Here is an 11,855-nt window from a genome sequence, read left to right as displayed (position 1 = left end):
TACTGTTACCTTTTCCCTGGGCACCTGGAGAAGGCGAGGCGGGCCTGGCACCCAACACCATGCCCGGCAGGCAGCGACTAGGGGCAGGCCCTCACAACCGCACCCACTCCTGGCAGCGGGACTGGAAGTGGTGGGGCCCTCACATGTCTTTTAAATAAAACATGGCTTTACTGTGGTACATTTCAATATTCATATCTTCACTTAGTAAAGCCACCTTCTTGTTCATTCCATTCTCTTTTCTATCTTACATCCTTTACTTTATTCCTCCACTGGCCTCTTCTGTACCCCAAATATCTTTCTGCCTTTGCTTCTCAGTATCATAAAATATAAAATTGAACAGAAAGCATTCCCCAATTTTCATCCACGTTGAGAATAGGTGAAGCAAGACAGGCACATACACAGAGAGATGTGCATGTGACTCTTTAGGACATGCCTTTGTTCCTGTTCTCCTTTAGGCTTTCAATTTTTAGCTGCTAATTAGTTTTAAGTAGTTAGAGACAAATACAATTTCCTTTGAAGTCAGCTTCCAGTTTATTAAATTTATAAAAGAATTTATTGGGTGCTAAGTTCCAGGCACTGTGCTAGGAATTGGAAGTATGGAGATTGGACTAGCACAATTCCTCACCCTCAGAGACTCACAGAATAAAAGAGAAAACCAAAATTTTACCAAGCACCTGACTTATTTAAAATAGAAAATTGTATAAAATTCTTCATTCATATAATTGTTCATTCATATATAAGCTATTCATTCACTTATTCACTCATTCATTCATCTATATGCAGTGTACAGGGAAAATAAAGTCTCTGCCTTCAGGAGTTGGGAACTGAGCAAAGACTGCCCACATAAGACTGCATCACTGAGTGTGCGCAGCCCACAATGGATATTTTTATGTCCCAGCCAATATAACAGTATATAAGAAACATTTTAATAAAAATTTAATAACTTAATTTTTACAATATCCTGTTATACATAACTAGAGGCCCGGTGCACAAAAATTTGTGCACTCAGGGGTGTCCCTCAGCCCGGCATGTGCCCTCTCACAGTCTGGGACCCCTCAGGGAATGTCCACCTGCTGGCTTAGACCTGCTCCCCGGGGGATCGGGCCTAAGCTGGCAGTCAAATATCCCTCTGGCAGCCTGGGAGCCCTCGGGGGATGTCCACTTGCCAGTGGGGAGCAGACCTAAGCTGCAGTTGGACATCCTTAGTGCTGCTGAGGAGGTGGGAGAGGTTCCCGCCACCACCACTGTGCTGGCAGCCGTCAGCCTGGCTTGTGGCTGAGCAGAGCTCCCCCTGTGGGAGTGCACTGACCACCAGGGGGCAGCTCCTTCATTGAGTGTCTGGCCCCTGGTGGTCAGTGTGTATCATAGTGACCAGTCATTCCCAGTCGTTCTGCTGTTAGGGTCAATTTGCATATTACCCTTTTATTATATAGGATGGGATTTATTTATCTTCTATAATTGAAACCTTGTATCCTTGAGTGGAGCCCAGGTCCAGCTGGAAGCCTGGGTTGCCCCTGGCAACCCCAGCCTCCCAGCCCCTTCTTGAGTGGAGGCCACTGCCGGCTGGAAGCAGGTATCTGGGATTTATTTATCTTCTATAATTGAAACTTTGTAGCCTTGAGCGTAGCCCAGGGCCGGCCAGGGCAGGCGGGAAGCTTGGCTTCCTCCATCACCGGGGGCAACCCAAGTCTCTTGCTATCTCCAGCTCTGTGGCCGCCACCATCTTAGTTGGGTTAATTTGCATACTCGCTCCTGATTGGCTAGTGGATGTGGCTTGAGTGTAGCGGAGGGATGGTTAATTTGCATGTTTCTCTTTTATTATATAGGATTATTAATAACAAACTACAAAGTTCATTAATGACTAATTACTATAATCGTGTTGCATTCATTTTTCTTATGCACCTTATGTACAAGTGCACCATTTCTCTCCACTAATACTAGCAGCAAATATTTTAGCAGCTGATTGCCACGTCATTAGTCTTGGACTGACTTGTTTGGTGTGAGCAACAGAAAATATTTCACTTTCAGAGAACAAGAAAAATAGGTTTACTAGTATTTGCATTATGCTTATTAATTTGTGCAGTTATTCAGTGTCTGGTAAGTTACTGTTCAAGTAAAAATATTAATTTTTATTAAAATGTTCTATTATTTTATGTTAACAATTACTCATTTATTTCAGCCCTTTGTATTCAGCACATCTCTATTGAAATAAACTTACATTTCTAGGAAAATTGAAGCTTTTGTTTTTTTGCAGCCCACATAAACTTAAACCTTGTTTATTTAACCTGTGTTAGCCTTTGAGTTTCACATGCTTATTCTATAGGTACTGACTCAACAAGAGTTTTATTTTTAAAAAAAAACACCTTGGATTTTGCCATCACACACACCTGTGACAAGATTTGTGAATGCTGCCTCATGCTTTGTTGTGAATATGCCCCTGACATCAGGCTCAACATAAGCCCTATATTTTCAATTTAAAATACTTTTCTGGTGAATATTTTACTGACTACCACTTTACCTGCATCTGGTTATTCAAGCAAGCAGGAAACTCTCTGAAAAAAAAATAGGTGTCCTGTGGTGTCAACTATGCCTGGAAGTACCCCAAACCCCCACATGTAGCTATGCTTAAAATGCCTATTATCAAGTTCAATAGAGCAACATAGACACAATACAGGCAAAGAGAAAGCTCTGTGTGTGAGAGTTTGCAACAAAAATGGCCTGAAGAGATAACATTGTAAAGGAAAGTTGTCAATATTTTCTCACATTGATAAGGAGCTACTTTTGACTCCCTGCAAGTAGACACATTCCTTAGCTATTTGAATAAATGAATCATTGATAAAAAGTGAAGAGTGAGCCTAAAAGAGTTTATGGTCTGATTGAACAAGATAAAAAGAATCTCACAAAACGCATTTGTAGAACTATGAAAAGCTCAAGTCTCTTCAAAATAGCCGTAAATTTCTCAGAAAAAGAAAAGAGTGTGTGCTTAATTTCCTGTTTCAATGCAGGAACAAAAGTTAGAGAAAAAAAGTTGGGAACTTATGACTATAGGAATGAAAGGAAGAAATTTGAATAACAAGGACTAGAAAATAAAAAGAAAGTACCCAATCAAAACTCTGGCAAGTTATTTTTTGGACAGCAATAGACAAATTCTACAGTTTATATGGAAATCAAAAGACAGAATAGCCAACACAATGCTTATGAAAAAGAACAAAATCAGAGGACAGACACTACCCAATCTCAAGATTTACTTTAGAAGGTAGAGTAATCAAGGCAGTGTGCTGTTGACAAAAGAATAGACAAATAGATCAATGAAACAGTTAGAGAGGCCAGAAATTGACTCATACAAACATAGTCAAGTGAGCTTTGACAAAAGAGCAAAGATAGTTCAATGGAGAAAGGTAGTCTTTTCAACAAATGGGGCTGGAACAACTGTATATCCAGACACTATGACCTCATAAAAATTAACTCACAATGGATCAGACACATAAATATTTATTCAAAACTATAAAACTCCTGGAAGAAGGTAAATGAGAAATTCTAGGTAACTTCGGGTTTAGTGATAACTTTTTAGATAAAACACCAAAAGTAAGAACTGTGAAAGAAAAACTGGTAAGTAGGATTTCATTAGCGTTAAACACTTATGCTCTGTGAAAGACACTGCTCAGAGAATGAGAAGACAGGTTACAGAGTTGGAGAAAATATTTGCAAAACACATCAATAAAGGTCTCATATCCAACCAAAATATACAAAGAGCTCTCAAAAGTCAATAATAACAAAACAAATAACTCAATTTAAAGTGGACTAAAAATCGAAGAGACACCTAACCACCGGGAGCAAATATGTATATGAAAGGATACTCAACATCATATTTCTTTAGGGAATTTTGAATTAAAACAACATTGAGAGACCAACACGCACCTCTTAAAATTGTCATAAATTCAAAACACTGACAACACCAAGTACTGTGAGAACAGTGAGCAACAAGAACTCTCCTTCATTTAGGACAGGAGTGCAAAATAGTACGGCTATCTTGGAAGACAATTTGGCAAGAGGGAGATGGTATATTGGGAACACTCTGTAATTTCTATTCAATTTTTCTGTAAATCTAACACTGCTCTAAAAAAAATAGTGTATTAATTTTTTTTAAAAGAGCAAAATTTTTCCTGAAACAAAAAATCAAATAAAAGCACAAAAAAAGTGAAAAGCAAAATAGAAGCTTAAGCCTACTCTTGAGAAGAAATCGTAGGACAAGAAACTAAAAGTGAAATGAGATTGTCAATAGGATGTAAATGTTTTTCAATAGAACTATGATTTTTAAATGTAGAAACAGAAACAGCAAACCCAAGATTAAAAGTTCAGGGGGATTCAATCCCATATTACTTTCATAGCCAAGCACTAAAGGGACCTCAAAAAATGGTTATGCTCTATATTATAAAAGTTGGTTTGTCTATTTTGGCATATGCAGTATTTGTATTCAACTCTGGTTGATGTTATAGTAACTAATAATCCAGGGCCTGGGCCAATCTATTTTAACTAAAGTTTCTCAGGGAATCATCATTATGAATTAATATTTAATGTGTTACATGCTACAGAAGTAAAAAATAAAAATCATAGTTCCATGTTGAAATGATTCCCAATATTCATAAAATTTGAAGAAATGTTATTTTCCTGCTACATGGCATATTGGGAAATGAAAGGGGAAATGATGTAGAATTGCATTTGACGAGTGAAGACTCAATAATAAACAGCTATTTGTAGATATTGGCAAATAGCACAGCATGTAAGCAGCCATTTGAATGGCACACCTCCTAACATCACAGAGAAATATTGGGTTGACCCTGAATTGCCAGAAATATTATAGCTCCTGTTTTGCTTTTGTTGCTATGATTTACAGTGCTATTAGTTATTGGCAGTTAAAATCTCTTTTTAAAGACCTAATTGTTACTTGATTATTATTTATTATGAGATCTTTTCTGTCTTTTCAAAGTTAAACTGTGGATGGTGCAAATTGACTCGCAAGTAAAATGGTGGTATTAAATTTATACCCCCATCTTTGGAACCAGGATACTCTGCTGCAAAAGATAGCAGTAGAAGCAAACTCAGGTATGTGATGTCAACCTCTTTTTACATCCTGGGTTTCACATACCTCGCTGAGAAACTTTCTCTCTATCATGATGGAGACAAAATAAAATGTCACTATGTTTCAGAGTCTAGAGTACACAGGCATGCTGTCATAGCTTCACTGAGTAATCAAGGTCATTTGATGTGGCCCTCATCTGTTTATCACATGGCAGAAAGACAGGTAGCTCTCTGGCCTCTTTTAAAAGGGCACTAATCCCATTCATGAGTGCTCCACCCACCCCCAAAAGCCCCATTTCCTAGTACAATCACTTGGAGATTACATTTTAACATATGAACTTAGACATTAAGCTCTTCACATTATTTTTACCTGTTCTCTTCTTCACATTATTTTTACCTGTTCTCTTTCTCTTTCAGTTTTTGAGGGGGCAGGGAAGGTCTTCCTCAACTCAGTAAAAATCAGTGAAATACAAAAGAAAACACCAATGAGATGCTATAGTTTACCTATAGGATTGACAAAAAAACTATATTCTGCCGATATGTTGATGAGAATATTGATGGAATTAAAAGTTCATATGAAACTGTAGATATAGCTAGCTGTTGATCAAACTCCTTTGCTCCTTCCAAGAACACAGGTTTTGGCTGAGAAGTGGTTGTCAAACTATTTCCAGCCTTTCTTGTAGCTGAGTGTGGCCTTAAAAGTAGTTCTCACCAGTTGAAATCAGAATACAACTTCCGAGACAAAATCTTTAAGAAGTGTGTGTGCCTCCTGCACACTCCAGTTCCCCTTCCATTAGTTGGATACAGTGAGTAGCAGAACCACAAGAATCTAAGATTTCTGATTTACTGCATGGAGGAGAGTGAATCACAGACTAGGAATAATTGTAATGGACTGTAGTCTTTGGGGCTAATCATCGTAGCTTACCAAACTAATATATACTTCAGAGAATAATTTGACCAGATCTAGAAAAACTGAATGTAGACATACTGTACCATCTAGCAATTTCACTACTTGTTATGTTTCCTTGAGAAACATTTGTACCATGTCAAGCGGTTACCCATTGCAGTGTTGTTTATAACAGCAAAATAATAGAACCACCTAAATACTGGGATGAATAAAGAAAACACAATATTTTCACATGATGGAAGAGCAGACAACAGTTGAAAGAGGTGAACTATACATGTTGCACTTTGAAAGAATTATGTGCATAACTAGAGCTCCAATCCCTAAGCTTTTGTGGGGAAAATAGAAATTTGCAAAAAAGAATACCACCCAGCTGCATGGTTTAGTGGTTGAGCATAGACCTATGAACCAGGAGGTCATGGTTTGATTCCCTGTCAGGGCACGTGCCTGGGTTGCGGACTCTATCCCCAGAAGGAGGCAGCTGATCAATGATTCTCTCACATCATTGATGTTTCTATTTCTCCCTCTCCCTTCTTCTCTGAAATCAATAAAAATATATATATTTTTAAAATACCTAATCATGATTCTATTTACTAAAAACACAAACACACAGAGGAAAATGTTTATAGCACACTAACTGTGAATGTAAAATTATAAAAGATATATTAAAAGTATAACACTAAGCCCATTATCTCAAAAATGGAAGGGAATAAAATGGGACCAGGTTTGTGGTCAAGAAGCACTTTATTTGGCTATAATACATTGTATCTAAAGAAAAATAATGTATACTTACCTGGCAGGGGAGATACCATGATCATGAAGGTGGTTTTCCCTGGGTGAGGCTTATCCATTGCACTCCGAATGTGCTGACCCCTGCGATTTCCCCAAATGTGGGCAACTCGACTGCATAATTTGTGGTAGTGGGGGACTGCGTTCGTGCTCTCCCCTGAAAAAAAAAACAACAAGAAAAATAATGTTAGTATATATTATTTGTATAATGATTTTGAAAAATGGAGAACAAAGATAGAAAGCAAATGTGACCAAATACTGACAGGGTTAAATAATGGGTGGTGGAAATAATGGTCTAGTATAGGAAACCAGATACTACTGGTTCTCATGAAGTGAGATACCATGTGTGCACAACAAACTCTGCCGAGACTCAGCTAAATATCTGTCTTGTTTTACATTATCCCAGGACTTAGGAGCCCTGGCTTTGAAAGAGAATAGGTACAGGTGTGGTAGCTCACGGCCCCCTCTCAGTTTATTTTAACAGCATTATAAGTTACAAGTCATAACATTACCCATTGCAAAGACACAGTTCAGTGAGTTTTAGTAATTTATAAGAGCTGCGTAGCAATCCCTGCCATTCAATATTACACTTCCATCACCCCCAAAACTGCTTTTGTGCCATTTTGAAGTCAATCTCTACTTTCACCACCAGCTCCAAGAAAACCATCAATATGTTTCTGTCTCCATAGTTTTGGCTCTTGCAGAGATTTCCTATAAATGGAATCACATAATATGCATTTTTTTGTCATTTAACATAATGTTTTGAGTTTCACCCATGGCTTTGTGTATATCAATAGTTTATTTCTTCTTAATGTGGGTATATTATATGAATGTGCCACCTTTTGTTTATCTATTCACCTGTAAATGGATATATGGGTTGTTTCCATTTGGAGATATTATGATTAATGCAGCAGATGAGTTTTTGTGGAGAATTATGTTTTCAATTCTGTTGGCTAGTGTAGTATGTTGAATGGTGGCCCCCAAAAGACATAACCACTTAGAACTTTGTGAGTGTGACCTTGTTGGGGAAAAGACTACTCGCAGATGTAAAAACATCTTGTATTAGCAGGGGCCCCAAAATCTGATGGCTGTGTCCTTATAAGGGACAGAAGGGACAGAAGAGAAGACATAGGCAAAAATAGGAAGGCCATGTGAAGATAGGCAGAAATTGGAGTTATACCAAGGAACATTTGAAGACACCAGAAGCTGGAAGAGGCAAAGAAGGATGATCTTTTAGACCAGTGGTTCTCCACCTTCCTAATGCCGCGATCCTTTGATACAGTTCCTCATGTTGTGGTGACCCCCAATTTCATTGTTACAAATTGAACATAATTAAAGCATAGTGATTAATCACAAAAACAATATGTAATTATATATGTGTTTTCCGATGGTCTTAGGCAGCCCCTGTGAAAGGGTCGTTCGACCCCCAAAAGGGGTCTCGACCCACAGGTTGACAACCACTGTTCTAGACCATTCACTGCTGAATCTTGATTTCGGACTTTGGATTCCAGAATTGTAAAAGAATAAATTGCTGTTGTTTTAAGCTACCATGTTTGTGGTAATGTTATGGCAGCCTTAAAAAAAAATATAAGTAGATATCTAAGAATATTGCTGGGCCATATGATAAGTGATTATTTAACTTAAAATAAAAACACAAAACACAGACAGTACAAGAGGCTGGTGGCTCAGTCTGGGGCTTTTCCTTGAAGGCTGCATGCTTATATGAGAGGCCTCTGTCAGCAATGGCTGCTAGACTCTGGTTACGGATTTGGGCTCAGTTAACCACAAGGAGCCCTTTGTGGCAGACTGGGCACTCGTTGAAGTCAAGGACACAGTCTGACTAAGTGCTGTGTACCTGGCACATGGTATTTTTTGCAACATAACAAACCTAAAATCCTTCCTAAGAGACTTAAAATAATAATATTATTAATTCTTCTGCTTCACGTGACTTGGGCAATGAGACAACTAAAGTGGTTTTAAAAGTCTCACTAATATGACTGGCAGTCTGTGCTGGCCACTAGCTGGGAACTTAGTTAGGGCTGTTGGTTGGGGGACTTGTTTCTTCTCTACTGAGCCTTTCCACATTGCTGCTTGAACTTCCTTACAGCATGGCAGCTGGATTTCAAGAAGGAATGTTCTAATAGCTATAGATATATCTTAAGGCCCACCCTTGAAAGTTACACAGCTTCCCTTCTGCATTCTTTTGAACAAAACAGATCATCACACCAGAGTCAAAGGATGGAAAGACTCGATCAAATAATGAGAGGAATGATCAAGAATTTGTGGCCATCTTTAATTTTTAATCAGTTTAAACTTTATTTTTTACCAGTGTCCCAGTGCTTGAGGATAGAACTGGTAGACTAGAAACCATCAATACCAAAGACATGATATAGAGGGGCCAGAGACCTTTCACTCTGCTTCTTTGCATTACGGGGAACAAGGCCACGGTCTGGCCTCCCACCAAGAAGAAGAATATAAACTTGTTATTTTAGAGGCTACACTTGAATTTCATACTTGTTTAACTTTATAGATTTTTAACAAAATCTACGGTCAATTAAAAATTATCTCAGAATGCATTGCTTTTCTTCTGAACACCCTTGTCCCAGCTCCTTTATTGTTTAGTATTTTATTTTCATCTTATTTATAAAACTTGTGCCCAGCCAGTATGGCTCAGTTATTGAGCATCAAACCATGATCCAAGAGGTCACTGGTTCAATTCCCAGTAAGAGCACATGCCTGGGTTGTGAGCTCAATCCCCAGTAGGGGGTGTACAAGAGGCAGCTGATCAATGATGTTTCTCTCTCATCGAAGTTTCTCTGTATCCCTCTCCCTCTCTCTCTAAAAATCAATAAAAACATATTTTAAAAAAACAGAAACAAACAAAAAGCACAAGACAAAAAAACAAAAACTTTCCAAACTGTTTGCCAAAATGACTCTACCATTTTACATTTTCAAATAGCAATGTATAAGAACTGCAATTTCTCCACATCACTGCCAACACTTAGTATTGCTAATCTTTTTTATTTTAAGACATTCTGATAGGTGTGTAAGAGTGTCTCATTCCTCTAAGGATTAATGATGTTGAATATTTTTTTCATGTGCTTATTTCATATATTTTCTCATTTTCTTATTGAAAAGTGGGTCTTCTTCTTGAGTGTGAGTCTTTACACATTTTAAATGCAAGTCCTTTATCAGAAATATTTACAAATATTTTCTTCCAGTCAATGGGTGTCTATTAAAAGGCAGATTTTAAAAAATATATAATGTGCAATTTGCCACTTTTTTCTTTGATATATTATACTTTTGAAGTCATAGTATGGAATTTCAGCCTAATTTAAAGTCACAGATATCTTCTTTTATGTTTCCTTCAGATATGTTATACATTAACATTTAGATTTATGATCCATTTTGAGTTGTTTTGTTTATGGTATAACATAAGGGAAAACGTTCATCTTTTTACATAAGGATAATCAATTGTCACAGCACAATTTTTTGCAAACAATATTTCCAAATTGAATTACTTCAATGCCTTCATAAAAAATCAATTCACTATACATGTGTGGGTTTATTTCTGCATTTTCTAGTTGATGCCATTGATCTGTATTTCTATTTTTATATACCAACTAGTGGCCCGGTGCACGAAATTTGTGCACAGGGGAGGGTGTGTTCCTCAGCCTAGCCTGCACCCTCTCCAATTTGGGACCCCTCGAAGGATGTCCTACTGCCAGTTTACAGGGATCAGGCCTAAACCAGCAGTCGGACATCCCTCTCGCAATCCAGGACTGCTGGCTCCTAACCGCTCACCAGCCTGCTTGCCTGCCTGCCTGATTGCCTCTAACCACTCTGCCTGCCAGCCTGCTTGCCCCAAACTGCCCCCCCTGCTGGCCTGCTCGCCCCTACTTTCCCTCCCCACTGGCCTGCTCATCCCCAACTGTCCCCCTGCTGGCCTGCTCACTCCAAACTGCCCCCCCCCCACTGTCCTGATAACCTCCAACTGACCCCCACTGATGGCCTGCTTGCTTCCAACTGGTCCCCCTGCTGGTCTGCTTACCCACAATGGCCCTGAGCCTCACCAGCCTGATCACCCACAACTTCCCTCCCCTCTTGGCCTCTAACCACCTCTACCTTGGCCCCGCCACCATGGCTTTGTCCAGAAGAACATCTGGAACGCCTCCTGGAAGGTCTCCCAGTCTAATTAGCATATTACTCTTTTATTAGTATAGATATATTTGTCTGTAAATATGATTATGATTGCAGGTATGAGTAGGACCAGATAAAATTTTATAGAATGGGCCTTTTATTACAGATGGTTTGCCATGTATGCATTTTTTCTAAAGAAGTAAAAATTGCTTTAAAAAATGTTTCAGGAAGACTCTGAGAAGTTTACAATATCTGCTTTTTTTCCAAGAAAGTTGTCATTTTTATGCCAGAGTGAGTGAGAATTATTTGTATGCTTTGTATGTCAGCATTGGGCCACTGTGACTGGGGGCACTTAGCTTGACTTGAGAGTAATTATCTTGCTCACTGGCTGGGAGGGAGAGTGTGTGGCAGAGGAGATACTCAGTTCTGGATTATTCATAGATTGCTGACTTTCTGAATTGATTGTGCAAGCCCCTCCTTTTATTGATGTCCACCTTCTGTTGACAGACATCTACCCTGGGAGAGAAATGAGATGAAACTCTCTTTTCATTGTAAAAAGCATTTGAATTCCTAAGGTGTGATAAGGCCACCCAGCCATCCACATCAAGGTACACATTTTCATGGAGGATGTTCCCACTCTTGAATAAATTAAAACAATTTTTTTCTTTTAATTTAAACTTTCTTCTATAACTGTTTTCTTGTTACTTAAAAGCTAGTTTTTTTGAAACTACTTCCAAAGCTTTTCAAGCTGTATATGTCCTTGGAATGAATTTATAAATAAGAATTGAACCCGGCCTGTGTGACTCAGTGGTTTAGCATCGACCTATGAACCAGGAAGTCACAGTTTGATTCCTGGTCAGGCCACATGCCCGGGTTGTGGGCTTGATCCCCAGTACAGGGCGTGTAGAGGCAGCCGATCAATGATCTCTCTCATCATGATGTT

General features: G+C 38.7%; 2 non-coding genes across 2 annotated transcripts; one reads left to right on the top strand and one right to left on the bottom strand.

Moving 5' to 3' along the window:
• Positions 1–6,768: 6,768 nt before the first annotated feature.
• LOC111827113 lies at positions 6,769–6,932 on the top strand. Its single transcript, XR_002830607.1, has one exon. It is a non-coding gene; the product is annotated as a U1 spliceosomal RNA (small nuclear RNA).
• A 2,166-nt stretch (positions 6,933–9,098) lies between these two features.
• Positions 9,099–9,246, bottom strand: LOC111827109. Its single transcript, XR_002830605.1, has one exon. It is a non-coding gene; the product is annotated as a small nucleolar RNA SNORA57 (small nucleolar RNA).
• Positions 9,247–11,855: the final 2,609 nt, after the last annotated feature.

Source organism: Myotis lucifugus, unplaced genomic scaffold (assembly GCF_000147115.1).
Source record: "Myotis lucifugus unplaced genomic scaffold, Myoluc2.0 scaffold_132, whole genome shotgun sequence".
NCBI classification, from domain to species: domain Eukaryota; kingdom Metazoa; phylum Chordata; class Mammalia; order Chiroptera; family Vespertilionidae; genus Myotis; species Myotis lucifugus.
This window is presented reverse-complemented; position numbering and strand designations above follow the sequence as displayed.